Raw genomic sequence first — 19,081 nt, 5'->3', positions numbered from 1 at the left:
CACATTACACTTTTAAAAATGTGCAACTTCTGCTTTGATCTTGGCAGCCTGAGACAGTGATTTAAATGCCTCCTACCTCCTTTCCTGAGTCAACGCTTCAGCATCACTGCTAAGAAGCACAGCTGGCTGACAGCTCTTCGGGAGTCAGCCTCCTGAAACAAGTCCCAGGGAGAGGGAAATATGGCATCATGCCCTGCTTGCTTTTAAGAGCTGAAGCACACAGGAGCTCAAATGACTATTTCTTCAAAGTTTTCCTTTTATAAATGACCAGCTTTCTAAATATGGTAGGAGTCCTTGAGGCTGTTCTTACCCGAACTTACCCAGGACTGTGCTGTTTGTTGGATTTTTTTGTGTGGTAGGCATTTGGGTTCATGTACTCCCCTCTTGTAATGTGGATGAGGGGATCTGTGGTTCTTCCTGGGGCAGCCCTCCTAAATGGGTTTCTCTCTGCAAGAAACTCAACAGTTCTGCAGAGGAGAAGCCTGCACCAGTACTGAACCAAACATCAATCTCCATTCAGCTCAAAGTTCTCATGTAAACCAGACTGCCTTTTCAAAGGCATATTCAACCTTAATTTTTATTGCTCCTAGCTGAAACTTAAGTAAAAGAGTCCATGAATCAGCAAACTAATTGCCTTTTGTATTAGCTGGGGATATTTAGTATGAGTGCATAACTAAGTAAATATTGAGATTAGTGCTCTCAGGAGTAGGTACTTTCAACAGATGTTTTGGATGGAACTTGCATGTGAATTGATGGCAAGCAAGGGATATTAAAGAGGAAGCATATGTAATATGAAGTGGACTGCACTTAAGGATTTATTTTAAGTAAGAATCAAGACCAAAAGAAGCTAAGTGGTCACAAAATAATTAATACTAAGCTTTTTCTTTTTTTCCTCTGATGAAATTAATGGGAACTTGAGATAGTAAGATACAATTTCAATTGGACCTGACCTCTCAAATACCCTTGATAGCGAGATCCCTATTCCTACAGAAAACTCCTACAGAGCTGTGTTTCTTTGACATTGTCTGTTGTCTTTTTTAAACAAAAGTTTATTAACTCAATCTGTTGTTTCTGATGAGATATGAGAAATGACACTAAAATCACTACACAGTTGATGTGGAAGTCGATGCACAGTGCTAGGCAGCAGCAGTACTGAGCAGCTGTATGGACAGCTTCTCCCACAGACTCAGAATACAGGTGCAGAAAAGGCCATCCTTGAACCTTCAGCTGGGAATTTGGCCTGCAAAGGAAAATGTCCATTCATACTGACATATATGAAAATTAACAGGGGTCTTGGCCCAGTGGCTTCCTTGTGGCATGGCGCAATCTCTGATGAAACCAGACACACTAAATGTGATTTCCATTTTCTAATGTAATGAGCTTTGCCTGGGGCATCCCAGGTTGCGATATTAGCTTTTCAGTTTTAGGTAAAATTTACATTCTTAGAAATACAGGAATTGCCACACAGAACTGAACCAAAATCCTTTTTCATCCATTGGATTGGCCCTGACAATACCCAGGAAGCAATATATCCCTAGGAGGTATAAGAGCAGCTAAATGTCTCCTACTAAGTCAGCAGGAACCCCTTCTCGCTCAAGCAGTCATGTAGTGCCTGACAGTGCTTGCTAGGTACCTTTTTCAAGAAGCCTTCTCTGAATTGCAGCAATTTACCTGACTAGATTTTTCATTATGTAGTTAGTTTGCCATGCATATGTGTGCTGCACACTTTTTAAAAGCTGCATAAATTACAGCTACAGCTCATAATCTGACAAGGTTTATAGCTTGGTCAAATGAAGCCAATTCCCCACAAAACAAGCACAGTTGCTTCTTTTCAGCAAATGCTGTTTCCCTGCCAAATTCCACTCACAGCCTCAAGCCTTTTCACCCATCTCATATAATTTCATATACAGCTGCTTAAAACTTGGGCTTTTTTTAAATCACACTGAACTCGAAAACGCCTCATCAATTTTGTCTATCTCTCTCGCTCCACCCCCTTAGGGCAGAAAATAAATATTTGACTCGCTCGTACTTTTACCTACCTGATTCTATAGAGGAGCACTTGCATAAGCCCTTAGCAATGATCCACTGGGTTCTTAAAGGGGGTTTCTAGAAATAGAAGCATTTGAAAATTTTCAGTAACTGAAAAACAAGGTCAAAATTAAGTCTACATAACTCTAACAAAGGGGGTTAACACCTCACTCTTAATTGATGGAAGGACCCAGAGATGTAAATGGGAAGCTAGACAAGTAAATGGTCAAGTTTGATGTGTTGTGGTTGCTTTCTATGCCTTAATGAAGATAAATCAATGCACCTTTTGTGAAAGATGACTACTTACCCTAGGAGATTCATCTGTTACTGTGCACTGCTACTCTATGACTCTGATTCTTGTTACTGCAAGCTTGATTTGCTGAAAATAATGGTGTGTTGAAAGCCAAGAAAATTAGACTTACTTTCGTTACGATGTTGAATCAAATTGACTGACAAAACTATGAAAGCTTTGAAATGAAGACTGTAGGGATGCATTAACCTAACGTGCATAGATCTTACTGTAAATCTTCATTGCATTTGACTATTTTTTGAAGATCAGAAAAATAAATGATCTGTGTCCGGTTACATACCAAATTGATTCCACCCAATTCTTCGTCAAAGAGCCATCCCATAGACAGGTCTGAGCCATTACCTTCTTGAGCTGATCAAGGCCGTGATTAAGCAGGGTGGCTATTCATCATTTTTAAGGCAGAACAGTAAGTCAGAGAATGTAGTCTTCATTTGAGTAAAACTTCCAGCCACTTCAACCTGAGATTGCTTTAAAAAAATTGCCAAATGTAGCACTTGGACAAATCAATCTACCAACCACAGAAATGTTACAGAGCGTAAGTATGGGAGTCATATAGCAAAAGAACTGTTCGTAAGTGCTTAATGGCCTTTTGCCACCAAGTAGGTATTTTGCACTACAGACTGGTGGGGAGGAACAGTCTGACCATGCTGATTAGAATGCAAAATGGTTGTGTACAGGTTGATTTTCGTTGAGACAAGTCTTGTGGCCATGAAGACTGTGAGCCATTGTGGTTTACAGTGGCTGTGGTTCTGAACAGATTGTTTCTGTATCCTTGCTGCATAATTCAAATCGATTTAACTTAAGGACATTCTATTCACTCTAGGAAAAGAAAAATACCCCAAAACAGCACACCACCATCCTCAGGAACTAAATGGATCTTCCCCTTACACAAGATTCTCCTAATCAAACACCTAATCTAAAAGAAATACATTCTGACATTTTTTCCATAGCAGAAGCCAACTGAAAACTTGTCTCGAGAATGGCAAAGATAGGGACAGTCCAACTGGTAGATAAAGCAAATACCTGTGCAGGAAATCTGTTGCATGTGTGTCCAGCTTTCCTGTTTGAGTTCAAAGGACTGCTCCACCCACCACAAGATCCTTGCTAAGAGAGAAGCTGAATGAAAAGTTAGCAGAGGTTTGCTACTACTGAAGTTGCTTTGAAGTTGTTGAGGAACCTTGAACCTGAAAATTATGCAGTGTGAAGTACAAAGTACATTCTTTATAGCAGATTTTATGGTCAGGTACAGCTTTAGTCAGAGAATTCAACCAGTGAATTCTCTGATCAACATTTGATCAAGGAAGATGGGCATGCATTGAGAAAACCCTTGCAATCAAATGCCAGCAAGTTGTATATGATCCTGTGCTAGTTCTGGCTGGAATAGAGTTAATTTTCTTCACAGTAGCTGGCATGGGGCAGTTTTGGATTTGTGCTGCAAACAGTGTTGATAACCCAGGGATGTTTTAGCTGTTGCTGAGCAGCATTTCCACAGAGTCAAGGCCTTTTCTGCCTCTCACCCCACCATTGATCAGGCTGAGGGTGCACAAGGAGCTGGGAAGGGACACAGCCAAGACAGATGATCCCAACTGACCACTGAGATATCTCACACCATATGGCATCATACTCAGCATATAAATCTAGGGGAAGAAAAAGGAAGGGGGGATGTTTGGAGTGATGGTGTTTTCTTCCCAAGTCACCACTGCAGGTAATGGAACCCAGGTTACCTGGGGATGGCTGAACACCTGCCTGCCCGTGGGAACTGGTGAATGAATCCTTTGCTTTGCTTTGCTTGTGTGCACGGCTTTTCTTCTCCTTCTGAACTGTCTTTATCTCGATCTTTGAGTTGTCTCACTTTTTCTGTGATTTTTGGTTCTCTCCCTCATCCCACCAGGGGGTTGAGTGAGTGGCTGCAGAGTGGCTGAGCTGCCAGCTGGGGTCAAACCACATCAGACCCTCACCACCGTCTTGCACATCCAGCAGCACAAATAAAACTGTTTCTAAAAGACCACACACTTCTGTTCTTCTTTTATTAACCAGTAAAAGTGCCTGATCCGTGCTGGGTTGCTAATCCCAGCGAATTCTCTGCAAGCAGCTGTCAAAAGATCATCTGAATCTCAGCATCAAGCAGGAAAATACTGAGGCATTGAAGAGAAGTAACTCGCAACATCCTCCATACCTATAATGAGAAAATGGAAACATGGAAGCTTTTTATGCTAGGAAAAATCATTGATGCCATCTCTAAAAACTGAATGAATGGAAGTCAAGGCTGACCTAGCTAATAGAAAGCAGAAGTATATCAAGCTTCTATGGGTTTGCCTTTTATCCTGCTTTTTATTTCATTGAATGTGTGTGAACTTTAAGTGCCTGGTATTTGTCTGAACATCTTCATTTCTTATTTGACTATAAACACAGAGCTAGTGAAGATTAAAAAAAAAAAAAATACTAACTAAAGAAACCAAACACAGTTTTGAGCAATTTGCCAGAATCTGGATCACTTTCTTCATCCAATTTACAGCATAAACATATATTTATCTGAGCTATCTGAGCAAAATTCAGAAGAGGGGATTAGCTTGCCTCCAGAGGACAGGTATTTGTTGATGGGTTTGAGAGGAGGTAGGAACTTCTTTAGTCAGCTTTATCTCCAGAAAAATCATTGCACCCAATAACTCCTTACTGTTAACACTTACAGCTAATGAGATTAGACTTCCTTAACCTTCAAGTGAACTTGTCACCAGACCAGAATAAAGACAAAGAAAAGCAATGCAGAGACATCATGGAGCTACTTTTGTTTGAACTGCTGTTCTGTTCCCAGGAAGGAATTGAGAAATGGATGGATTTCCTGGACAAAAGAAAACCTGCCTTTTTAATTGTAAAGTTTTTTGTTAGCCATAGGTACATTTGGTCATGCCTTTTCAGGAACAGGACAAATACAACCTGTTCTGTTTCTGCACCAAGAGGTAACTTGACATTCCTTATTATTAGGCATCACTCAAACTGGCAAAGTGAGAGATAAGTTTATTTTTGTCAACGAGTTCGCTGAGCCATGAAAAAGTGTCACAAAGGTATTTTAACCTCAGTTTCAATGTGATTTTGGAGAAACTGAACTGTCTGTTTTGCAAACATGTACTGCTAATGCATCTCTTATGACTGGGATAATGCTGCAGGTAATTAAGTCAAATAGTCACTTATTGTACAATTGAGTTGATAACATCCTTTTCACTATTGACTTAATCCTGTGCAGATGAAGTTTAAGAGGAAAGCCCAGTTGCAATATTAAGGCTCCAATTCACACTGAACCTTTGTAACCCTCAACAAAATCTAATTGAAATTTCCAAATGTGTATTCCCCTCACACAGTAAAAGCATTTTGTGCTGCTGTACAGTTAACTCCAGCATTGTTTTTAAGTGTTCATTTAGTCTAATGCAAAGATAGCAATTATTTTAAATTCCTGACCCATTGCAGCCTGTTTTTCTGTGGAAGCAGTCTTGCATGACCAGTCTAGATGGGATTCAACCCACCTAATTTCAGGTATCCTTACACACATATCTGTCCTATAATTGGTTATAATTTCTGTTGAAATGAGCCTACTTAGCAAAGACAAATCCCGTAATTATAAAAACCAAGAGAAAGGCTACTGCCAAAGTTCCTCCGTTGGCAGGCCTCAGAGAAACCATATAGATGCAATTTGGCAAAAGTCCCAGGTGGGCAGGGGCAACTAGTCTCCTAAATTGGGCATCTGTCATAGATATAAATTTTCAATAACTAAGGTGAGAGTAAACTTAGACTTGGAAGGTTTAGCTTTACAATATAGATGTTTGCACCTGAACTAATCACTTGAGACTCCCATTTCCATTAAAAAAAATTAAGAAATTCAGGGTGCTGCTCATCTGACCCATTTTAGATGTCTAAATGAAACTAAGAATTGCATTCTCAATGTATGTCTGTCCATGGGTAATAAAGGATTTTAGCGCTACTAACTTAGGTGTTCTTTTGGTATGATGAATTCCTTCCTGCCATCCTAAACTAATGCCTATCTCACCTGTATGAGTAGTAGAGAGGGCAAGATGCCTTCAAATTATTAGAGAGGAAAGTACCATCCACCTAAATAAGTTGTCATTTGATTACGTGGCAACCTTAGATGCGCTGCCCACTACTTCCCTAAATTTTAAGAACAACTCGATCTCTAAGTTAGGCAAACTAGATCTTGCCACTAGCTTCATCAATTCTCCTTAGGAAAAAAAAAATGTATAACAAAAGGATGATTCAGTTTCTGGGCTCTCAGGTTACCTAGATGGTCTTACCTGAAGACAGCACCATTATTCAAAATCTTTAAAAGTATTTGTAAGAAATTATGGAAGTAAAGAATGAGAAGTGAATGAAAAGATTAAGAGGAGAAGAGGGAGACAAAGCTCATGTAAAAAATAAATATTTCTATTTACTTCAAGAAAATCCTATGAATGTTTGGAAATAAATACTGGATAAATTCCCAGGAAATGCATAGCAGCTAGTCATAGCTTCCCAAAAAATGTCCATTGCTCTTAACTGTTTCTGGCAGACTATAGTTTGGATGCTTTTCTGTACAAAAATTAAGCCAAGTATTGCAGTATGTTATTCTTATTTTCCCGGTCAAAGGAGAAGATTCATCTTACCCAGTTTATATCCTCTAGGGATTATCATCTCCTATAGTTACAGGAAAGAGATGGGAGAATCCAAACTGATATTCATCCTAGCTATGGAAGGTTGTCTAGACCCATCACATGGAAGGCAGCACAGATGTTAGGCTGGGGACAGAAGGGAGCTTGGGGCCCATCATTTCAACAACATCACATCTCATATAGACTTAGGCTGACCATGACACTGCACTTTCAAACCACTGTCCAAAGAAGGGATGAGCTGCCTTCTTCAGGGCCTCTTTCCCTCTACTGACTGCAAAAAGAGTTTAAATTTATGCATTAAATCCATAGATGTTGAAGATTAGTTGAAGAAATTGCATCCAGACTTAATCAAAATGAAGATATCCTGAGAGAGACAACCAGTGCTCTCAGCATGTTTCATCAGCGAAGTTCACCCTTCCACAGAAAGGGACCAAATGAATGCTCCAAAGAGCATCTGTTTGCCTGCTGTAAAGAATTAACTTCTTTTTTTTTTTTTTTCTGTGATGGGACTCTGTGCTTTGCTCAGCAGCAGCATTCAGGGAGGGTATGCAGTGATACTCAGGTCTCCAGGTCTATTGCAAATTCCCAGTCAACTGTGTAATGTTATACTCGTGGATTGCACACACACTAAAGTCTTACAGGTAAAATATGCCCATTCACTACATCATTTCCTTTTTTTTGATAGTTATAATCTGATTAATACAAAATTTGCTTCAGCCATCACTAGTTACAACTACAGAGGAATTTTGTAGCATTAGATTTGGGCATGCAGACTGCAGAAATAACATATTTCCGTAAGCTTTTTGTGTTCTGTCATGGAAGCAAATCAGGTCCTTCAAAAGAAATTAGGTCCTTCATAAGAAATCTGACAACAATGACATACTAATTTATGCACCTTAAAAATTTTGGAAGCACGTTGTTCAAATGGAGCAAGAAGGAGATCGGATGGAATCCTTTCAGATGGATTTTCACCTCACTTATTCCCCTTTCTCAACACCACCAACTTGAACTGTTTATATCTTGTTCACACTAGGGTAAGAGATATCTAAGGGAGCATTATTTCATTAGGGGAGGGATGGGAATTCTTGTGAGGATCCTCCTTTTCTACAGTGTTCTACCATTCATAGACTAAACTGCAGTATCCAAAACAACATATTCACTGACTGATAAATAAAATAATCTTATATTGAGAAAAAGGAAACAGAGGAAATGAACAAACAAAATTAGAATATAAAGGCAGAGATTAGAGGCACAAATGTGTATACACAAAGGTGCTGAAATTTTGACAAATCAGAGTATTGTAGTATCTGCTGCCAGAATCTGAATGAGGGAGAAAGGGAAGTAGGCAGGAAAAAGCTCCATTCACGTCTGATTTGAGTTTTCTGAAAAAAATATGTTTATCTTTAATTGAAAAATTTGACTAGTAGTTGCACCAGATCATCTAGTGAAGCCCTCAAAAGACAGAATAAAATAACAAAACAGCTTTCAATTTTCTGCTTGCAGATAAAAGAAAAGCAGACATGGATCTAAAGCAGGAGAGAGAAGAGTAAATACTTTTCTGTAAAGCTGCATGCATAGCCTCATGAAATGCCTTTTATAACTCCAACGATTACTGGCTCTCTCCCACCATTTCTGGAGGCTGAGACATTAATCATCACCTGAACAATTGCCACTAATAATTCTTTTGGCTGCATTCCCAATAATAGTGGGTAGCAAGACAGTCTTGGAGTTGTATATATGGGAAGACACAGGAATATTTTTCTAGTTACTAACCAGTTCAGAAAATCCCTAAAGACACATTTTAAAACCAAACCAAAGCAAAGCAAAGCAGAGGAGGAATATATGAAATGAAAAATCACTGAAGAAAGGACTTTTCCGTACACAGGTCAATAACACCATTTGCAATGAAGCATGATCAGGTTTCAAAGAGTTATTACATAAGAAATTTTCCAAAGTACATGGTATCTCAGGCCAATATTTTCAAATGGACTAATTATGATCTGACTTCTGAAATCAGTACCAGTCACTCGGTTTTGAAACCTTCTTTAATCTACATATAGATTCAGAGATTAACATTTGGGCTGAAATCAATGAGAGAAACAAAAAATAGACTACAAAATTAAAATATTTTAATTTATGGTGTTCTAGAATGCAACATAAACAATTTCATGTGACAATTCAAGTAAAACATGATCTGGGTCTATGCTGGTTTTACAGTCAGGCCCTTCCTAACGTAGAAAACACAGTTCAGAAATGTATGGGGAAAGTAGGGGAAGTGCCTAGGGACTCAAATGTATCCACAAAAGGTCCAATCCTAAGCATTCTCATGTCAGTGGGAGACCTGCTTCTCTAACCAGGACTTCTTGTATTGTCTCAGCTAACCTATTTCTAACTTTCGTAAGATGTATTCCTAAGGAGTTTTTTCACTAGTTGCCTAGGCTTTGGTACCTCAGCACCAAACTTTTAAAAACATAAGTGGGTAAAGTGAACTTAAGACAAATAATGGTCTCACCAAGAGTTCAAGTGACAAAATCCATGTATTTTACAAATTGATATATAAAGCTTTTATGCTGCCTTTGGCTGGAGTAATAAGCCACGTAACTCACTCAAGTTTGGGGTCTTTTTACAGTTAATTTATAAGTGACAGCTCAGAACAAGCAGCTAAGATTTCAGGTCCCTCAGTGCCAAAAAGTAATTAGCTTGAACTTACATGAGTTTGTTTGCAGTTAAAGACAAGCTGAAGTGCTTTATATACCTTGTAGAACATCATCCTTTCAACACAGTGCAAATGAGCTTTCTTCGCAGACTTGCACAAGTCTATTGTAAACTAAAGCCAGACTCTGTCTCAGAGGAATGAAGTGAAATCTAGGGACAGAATTTGGCCTATACTCATAATCACCTGCAAAATTAAAAATGTCATCTCTTCCAGGCACAAATTTGTCAACTCCTTTCAAATGATGCATCTACAATAAACCATAACAACACAGTAAATCATAATGAATAACAGTAAAACCAAATATTAATTAAACTCGTGTGAATTCTTTTATAGCAGAAGTACAGAGGAATTCAGATCTCCATAGCCAATGAATGTAGAAATTAATTCAAGCTCTACCATCCCCAGCAGCCTTTTAACAATGCATGGGTAGTTTGATAAAATGACAAACTATTGCATTTTATTTTACAGCTGAATCAGTACTTTAGGAAGTCTCCTAGCCTGTGAAGTTCCTAGCACATAACAAAAAAAAAAGAGTGAGGTGATGACACAAGCTTTACTTCAGCATTTGACCTTTCGTTGTTCATACCATCACTGAATCTCTGGATTGCATGTAGGTCATTCTTTCCAATTAAAACATTGTGAACTATAAGGCACTTCATTGACAAATGAAGGGAAAGTTATTTCCTTTGAACATGCATAAAGAGCACAGTGATTTGAACAAGGTCTTCCAGTGTTTGAGGCACAAGAATCAGACTGGGAAATAATTTTCTTCTAACTTTTCTTTCTTTCTTTATTCCCTGGATCTTGCTGCTTTAGTGTAACAGAAAACCTGTGGGACAAACTTCTGAACTGCAGCTCCTAGAACAGAGTGACTATTTTCACTGAGCATAACACTTTCAGATGGAAGTGAAAAAGCTTCTGCAATTTCTACAACAACATAGTTAGCAACTATAATCTTCAATCAGCATGAAATGGCAGTCACTTGAAGTCATGCCAATACAATAGAGAAATAATTGGGTCATTGCATTTTCCAATTTCCGACACAAAAACATTGAATAAAGGAAGAAAATTCATTTCCACCAAATGCACTGTTGCTAATCTCTCTCTGAAGACATTCTTCAGTGTTTCAGCCTCAGTGTCATTCTCTCTGCTTTCCTAGTCCCGCACCAGTGACAAATTGCCAGTCCTACTTAACTGCAGCCCCATTTCAGCTTTTCATTTTCTCTATTCTCTCTCTCTGTGGAATAAAGAGTTACCCAGGAACATTTTCTGAGACATTTCATTCATAGATTATAGACGTGAAAATACAGATTGTGGCCAATTTTTAAAATCCCACTTCTGTAACTCTCTCCAACTTCATAAGAGAAAAAGGTACCTTTACTTAAAAGCCACAGACTTCAAACCTGTATATATAGAACTTGCCTTTGAAAAGCAGATCCAAACATCAGTGCCTATATTTGGTTAGAAGCCTGCCTTTAGGCTGGCTTGCAAGTTTCAATATTTGGTGGAAACACACAGAGATAAAATAATTTTTTTCCTTTTTTAACAGGGATTTCTTCTCTTCATAGTTCTATTAATTCTTACAGTGCTTTTAAGCACATCCAAGTAAAGTGAGATCTAGATCATTTGCCATCAAATCTTACATCTATCAATGAGACAAAATATCCATTCTGTCATAACCACATTGTCTGGGGGTTTTTTCTCATATCTAATAAATGCCTTTGGGATTTGGAGGTAATCTATGGTAATTTATGACCTGCTGATATTCCACAATTAGTAAACAGAGAAAAATATCATTAAAAAATCTCAGGGGGGAAAAAAAGGGCTCTTGTTAGTTATGAGTTTATATAGAATTTACACAAAAAGACCGGGATGAAATTTCTGTACTCCTAGATAAGCACAGACCAATTCTCTAGCAGAGATCAGAGACGAATGCCTGAGGATATAGCATCTTTGCTGCACATTCCAATCTCTCTTACTGTTAATGGAATTACGTACACTTACTGAAATGCAAAATCACATCTCTCTGCTGGTGTATAAACAAGGAAATAAAAAGTGTGTTTATTACAGAAAGAGAGCTTGTAAACATACAGCATGGGACTGACATTCCTAAGGGTGTTCTTATGACAGTTGTCTTGTATTACCTTGATGGACAATCTCTGCTGTCAGGACCTTGAAGGAGGTACTGCATTCCTTATTAGCACTAACAGTCTAAAGGATGCCTACTCTGTAATTGGCACCTGGATTAGGACACTATTTTACAAATAGCAGGAGATATTTGTACAAGTTCACATACAATAGTTTTGGGAGGAGCTGTTGTCTCCCTCGAAGGCAGGGAGGTCCTGCAGAGAGACTTTGACAAATTAAAGGCCTGGGCAATTACCAACCCTATGAAGTTCAGCAAGGGAAAGTGCCAGATTCTGCACCTGGGGTGGGAATACCCTGGATGTATGGACAGACTGGGGAATGAGACTCCAGAAGGCTGTCCAATGGGAAGAGCTAGAAGTGTGAGACTTGTACCCAGAAGGACAAAGCAAGAACGATGGCAGTACAGGGTTCAGTACAAACAGCACACTGCACACACATGGTTGGCTTGGAAAAGATCCTTCGGACCTACTAGCTGGTGTTGGCAGATAGGGTTATTTACAGAAGAAATGTAATATCCAAGATCAGCAGTGACCAGTTGCTCCCTTGGAACCGGGGAGCAGAGTGCTGTGGGGACCTCAGGGAAGAGGGTTCTGGGTAGAGCTGGGACACTGGCAGCCTCTAACACTTCTGGGAAGCAACAAGCTGTTGCTGTAGTCTGTCCAGAGTAAGAAGAGAGGCAGGGCTCAGCCCAGATACTCCTGCAGCATTGCTGGAACTGGGATGGTTGAGCTGCAATGGGACCCAGGATCCTGGTTGGGTGGTCCCAGGGTGGATAATAAGGCCCAGTGTTGCCCTCAGGACCATTAACTTTATCTCAGGAGAAGTTTTTAATAATGCTAGAAGTTTCCTTAGTGACTCCCTTTAGTGTCTTAGATCTGTTAGGGAAATGGCTGCAAGCAAGCCAAGACACACACTAGTATCAATGCCATGAAATCTGTACATAGCCATGTACATTTTCCGACTGACATCAACTTCCCTCCCCTGCCACAGCCAAACACAGCTACAAGGGAGGTTCTGTGGTCAACCTGGAAGTAACACTACCTCCCAAAGGCTGAATTGTACAAGCATTTTTAGACCACAGGAATGCTTTTCTTTTCCCCATCCAGCTCTATAGATGCTGACTACCCTTGGTCAGAAACCATTGCCCAATCTGACAGTGGAACAGCACCATAGTTTTTCTCAAGCAAACTCAGACTGGTTATCTTAGAGTTTAAATCTTTGGTTGAAGATTACCTGACTGATTTTGACTGTAGCAAATTAGGAAACACATGTGTGTGCCACTTTGCAGGTCTGTAGTCCCAAAGCTTCCTCTAACATAAAAGCCTGCCTTGGATGTTTTTATATATATAAAATGGAAGTGTCTGCTTTCATCTGTTAGGATCTGTTGCTCTGTTAGCAACGCTTATTTTGTTATCGCTGAGCAATAGAGAACACGTAAAAACTCACCTCTGTCCTCTCCTCCTGATAATGGTGGGAACAGAGGCAACTTTGCCTGGAGGGAATTGAAGAGAACTGGATGATTTTCCATCACCTCTTCTAATATTTGGTGGCTATAATTCAGTGGAAGAAGTTGTGTGTGACACAAACCCCACTGGTATTGCCAGATCCACCACCTGCAAGGGGCAATCATGGCCAATATATGTATCTCCATCTGGACTCAAGACTCTCTGAATGACCCTCTCATTCCTGAGAAGACTCTTGGTACCCTCAAAACTTTTTTGGAGATTCTTGGACCCTGTCCCATATGTCATACACACTGGTTTATTTCCATTATCTCCTTGAGAAATCAACAAAGATCTGTAATCTGCCCTCTTTCCTGAGGGAGGCAACAGCCCAGCCTCCAAATGGCCAGAGTTTGTAATGACTGGGTACAGGACAGACAGAAAGGAGTTTCTGCCATGTCCACCAAGGAAGAAGAGGCAATTAAGAGAGGAGAGAGACCCAAGGGCCTTTTCAAAGCTACCAAATTGAAAGTGGCAAGGTTTGAAGGGGTAAGACCCTTCCTTACAAAAACGGAGTTTGGGCATGAAGTGAGCCCTAACAGACAAATTAGAAATTAGTTTTTCTTTTCCTCCTTGGAGATCAAGAAGCTGTGCAGAGCACACACATAGATTTGTCCTTTCTGAGATGTCTAATTACTCAGACTTCATTTATATAAAAGGTAGTTCCTCTCTGGGGCCCAGCCAGAATATTCAAAGAAAGATAGAAAACATAAAAGTAGGCTACCTCCTGACTTGGCTTATTAGAAAATCCATCATTCTTGTGTGAAAGGGATCTGTTAGACTTAGTTGATGCTCATAATACAAGCTCTTCTCCTACTTTCACAGCCATATTCTTCATTTATCTCTTAATTAACTTTTCAGAGCGCATCAAGAATGGAAAACAACCCATCTTTTCCTCACGCTTCAAAAACTCTTCTTTATTATTTCCCGTCAGAGGCTCAAGGTTTGTTTAGCACTCTGTAGTTAAGCAAGGAAGAACAGGATGGTTATCAGGGTGTGTTCAAGAGATTTGAACTATATAATAATCCTATAAATAATGGAACTTGAAATACATTTTCATATAAGAAGTGAAAAATTTAGGGAAATTCTTGGACTTCATAATTTTGCTCAGTGCCCAAGATACCTTTTACATTGCTGTGGGTGCTGCAGTCACAATTCTGCAGCCTGCTTTTCCCTGCCAGCTCTGTACCCTCTCACTCAGGCTAAAAAAGCAGCATTTTCCAGATTCTCCAGAGCCATATTTTTCCCTTTTTGCTCTAATACTATTGCTCTCATGTTGTTATTCTCATGGCCTTGCATCGCCAAACTCTGCTAAGTGTCATTATAGATTCTTCTTTTTGCTGTTGGCATGAGAATACCACCTTCTTTCCCCCCTGTCTCCTATCCTTGGTTGCAGTGTTTGATTTACGCTAAGGGAGAAAATAATGCCATTCAGAGGGACCTTGACCACCTTTAGAGGTGGGCTTTTTCAAACCTCATGAAGTTCAACAAAGCAAAGTGCAAGGGCCTACACCTGGTTCATGGCAATCCCAGGCACACCTCCAGGCTGAGCGGAGAAGTGGTTGAGAGCAGTCCTGTGGAGAAAGACTTTGGGTTGGTAGTTGAAGAAAAACTCACCATAAACTGGCAGTGTGAGCTCACAGACCAGAAAGCCAAGTTAATCCTGGGCTGCATCCATAGCAGAGTGGCCAGTGGGTCTAAGGAGCTGATTCTCTCCCTCTGCTCTGCTCTTTGACACTCCACCTGGAGCACTGCATCCAGCCCCAGTACCACCAACATAGGAAGGACATGGAACTGGTGGAGCAAGTCACTCCAGGAAATTTTTGGGGGGAGAAGGGATTCTGATGCACTGGAGAGGGCATCTGGGGAGATTGTTTGACAAGGGATCCTCATCGCTTTTTCTCCTGGATGGACCTGGGGAAAGCCTTTCAGCTTTGTTTTTCAACTTGCTCTCTCTTCTTCTATTCCTAATATTTTTCCCCAAAGTAACATTCATGACTACAGTCTATGTATGTTAGTAGCTACAGACCCTGCTAAGAAGTCTTTGAGCATGTGAACCCGGCTCAGCATCCTTTGTGAAGCAATAACAAAGCCATGTCTCCAGTGTTAGAGATACCCTCTTTCTTGGTAGGCTTGTGGAGTTCCCAAGCAGAGTATAATGGGGATTAGAGAAAAAGGCAATTAGAGGAGTCAGAGCGGAGGAGACAGCCTCAGATCAGGATTCAAGGCTCTGAAGAAAAATCAAAACAATGCAGAAGTTCACTGAACTATGGGATCATAAACCATTAAGATGATACAGAGCTAGGACAAAACTTCCAGTTAAAAGCCTAAAAAATGCAGTCAGACTGAGTTTGTGAAAAACAGCATGAAAATTGTTCAAAGGGTAGAAACATAGACATTAGAAATGTTCAGTCGTCAGACAACTTTTGTGTTCTTAAGAAGCAAAATCATTTTATGAAAGTCTGGAGACATGGACTGACAGTACTGAAAAAGAAACAAAGTGAAAATGCTATAATAATCTATATCACTGCTAACAAGTCTTCACCAATAGTCAAGACTTCTGCAAGCAAGGAAGCAAGACAATTTGTTCTGTCAGCTCTATAAGATGAAGCTACATCCAGGGAATAAAATAACATATAATTAGTAACATATTAACTTATAATTATTACCATTATTAGAATGTTAAAATCAAAATAAAATTATTAATTATAAAGGTTTGGTACTATTCAGTGTTTATTTCTGTTGAAAATTAACACTTATAACAAATGCTTCAATGTTGTTCATTGTATTTGGTGTATTAGATAACTGAATGATTTCAAACACATTTGTTCACATTCTGTGTAGCAATAATCTTGCCTGCCTGTGGAAGTGGTATGAAAATAATTTCAAAGTTATTTGAAGAGTGTCACTGCAACACATTACGAGTGAATGACAGAGCATGAAAAGGAGTGTCTGTCTCTGACTAGAAAGAAGCAACACATGCTTCATCCTGTACCAGATACCACATGAGAAATACACTTCCATGTCCTGCTCTTTCCTTTCCGCCGATACCACAGCAAAGAGCAAACTCAGCAATGAAGAAAGGTGCCAGACCCGTGCTGTTAGTCCTGGCACAGTCCAAACCTGGGAACTGCTTGGCTAGGGATGCAAATCCTGTGCTACATCACATCCCAAGTGCTAATCGTAGTACCCTATATCTCCCACATATGTGACATCATAGCAAGTAGCACTTCCAATGAAATTCATAATTCCCTTTTGCTTTTCTTTTTTATTTAATTCAACTCCTTATCATATTTTCTTGATTTTTCTGAGGTGATAGCCACACTTCTGCAAGTGTTGGCAAACAGCAGTAATTCCTCAGCTATCTCCAGGAATGAAATGACACAGCAAAGGTATACATCCCCAACATCAGGGGCTGTTCAACTTATTCCATAGAGGCCGACAGCCAATCTGATATAGTTTCTGAGGTCAGTGTACATAAATAGTAGCTTATGCTGTTTTCACCCTCCTAATCCCATATCTTGTATGGATTCATTTCCTGCAAATGGGTTTATAAAACGCCTTCAGGGAATGTTTAGAGATGAATATCATAATGGAGATTACTGCCCTTTTGTTTCTAAGTTGTTTTTCTCTTGCCGTAGTATGTGGTCTATTTGGCAGCATGGGAACTTTCCATTATAAATAATATTACTGCCCTTAGAAGACTTCTGTGTTTCTGCCTGGCTATCCCTTATGGTCCTCAATACAAATAACATGGGCAAAAACTTTCCAGAAGTCTAAGGTTGTTTTGGGATCTGTTGGGGGATGGATTTCAGAAATATTTAAGTACCAAAAAGTGTTTTTCACAACACCTTTGTTCATCTTTTGTCGATATCTTATAAAATGATCATGGATTTAGTCACATCTTTCCATATGTTCCAGGGCAGGTAAGTGAGTGCAAAGATCTTGGTCACCAACAAGCTATCCAACACGTCTTCTGCCTGTGTTCAACACCTCCAGGCCCTGGAGTAGTCTTCACTTTACTGTTAGCTTATTCAAAGGTGTCCAAAATTGTGGGCAAGCATGGAAGAAGATTTTAGATTTTGATTCCTGTGAGAAAGACTAGGTTTTGGCTTACAAGCCTGAAGATCTGATCAATAGGAAGTACAAAATTGCTCCATTAATTTTTCAACGGGGAACTTAGTTAGCTGGAAGATACTGCTTGTGATTTTTCTTTCTAGATCAAAAATGTACGAGAAAAGTAACCAAGTCATACTGTAAGAGGAATTATTCATGCAACATCATGGACAAAATAATATGTTTTGGTAAAAATATTTTTTAAATAAAAGCGAAGGAACAAAGGCTGAGCTTGAGGCTAAAGTAATACATAAGGAGTCAAGAGATAAAGGTTCATTTCCCGCCCCTGATACTTTATACCTGTGTGACCTTGAATAGTTCATATGTAGCTCAGTACTGCACCCATGGAAGCCAGTGACAAGCCTCATAACTTTCAGTGGTAAAATTGTTAAGGTGGTAAAATGTGAGACCCTGAAGCACTGTAGCATGTGTTTGATGCAGATGTATAGAGAGACCTCATAAAGTAGTAGTGGTTCCATCTCGGGCCTCACTGTACGTAGTCTATCTGAATTAACTGGCTTTACTATTTTTCACAGCTATGTAAGTTATAAAAACCCCAAATGTGCAATGCAATGCAGTACACTGAAGTAAAATATGATAAATAATATAATGTCAGCAATTATAATGCAATACAATTTAATTATAATTATTATATCTAATAGCCTCACAAAACTTAAAGTTAGAAAACTAGTTCAAATGCATTTATATTACAGAAAATGTGATGAGCAGCACTCATGCAGAGTAGGCACAAAAGAGAGGTCCTAACTAAGATGTGGAACTCATTGTCCCAGAATGGTGCACTTACTAAAAGTTCAGGATGCTGTTCATGCTCATAGAAAGGAAATACACTGACAGCTACTGAATTCTTAGTAACTATAAGTCACTCAAATTCTCCCCTGAGCTGCTAGAATTCAGAGACTCATAGAGTATTCAGAGAAGAATCATGTTCTTATACTCTACCTGGAAATAATACAGATTTAGCCACAGTCAGAGAAAGGATAGATAGCTGCACAGAAGTGCAGCTAGTGAACCTGTATAGGGACCAGTGTGGTCCCTATATTCTTGCAGAGGGAGTCTGTAACTCAGAGGGGAAGTTGATGTTGTAGGCAATTTAGCACATGGCCATTTTAATCATGTGAGTGATCCCTCTGAAGTTAGGTCTTAAATCAATGGCATATCTACTACAGTAGGGAAAGCTCTGAAGTCTGGAAAGGAGAAACAGTCCCTGAACTGCAAGCAAACCCCAGTGAGTGGGTACATTTACAGGCCATGAGGGGATGGGGAAGGAGGCATTAGGAAGTATCGTCTGAGGAGTAAGTGAGTGAAGAGCAATATGACTGGGAATTCCAGGTCACCATTCTGAATACGAAGTTGTTAATTACTGGCTGATGAAGCACCTGTGGCCTGGCAAGAGAAAGATCTGTGATGGATGGCCACCTCTGCAAATGCACAAGGATTATCTTTATGCACGCCCGGCTGGGGCCATACACACTGCCAGGGATGTAATACTCCAATTTATGCAGAGGAAATCTAAAGAGACAGGACTTACTGAGACTGGTATAATTATTCAAACAGAAGGTACCAACTCTCAGCTGAAGATAGTTTT

The sequence above is a fragment of the Corvus moneduloides genome, chromosome 2, assembly GCF_009650955.1.
Source record: "Corvus moneduloides isolate bCorMon1 chromosome 2, bCorMon1.pri, whole genome shotgun sequence".
In the NCBI taxonomy this organism is placed as follows: domain Eukaryota; kingdom Metazoa; phylum Chordata; class Aves; order Passeriformes; family Corvidae; genus Corvus; species Corvus moneduloides.
Note: the sequence above shows the minus strand (reverse complement) of the source record.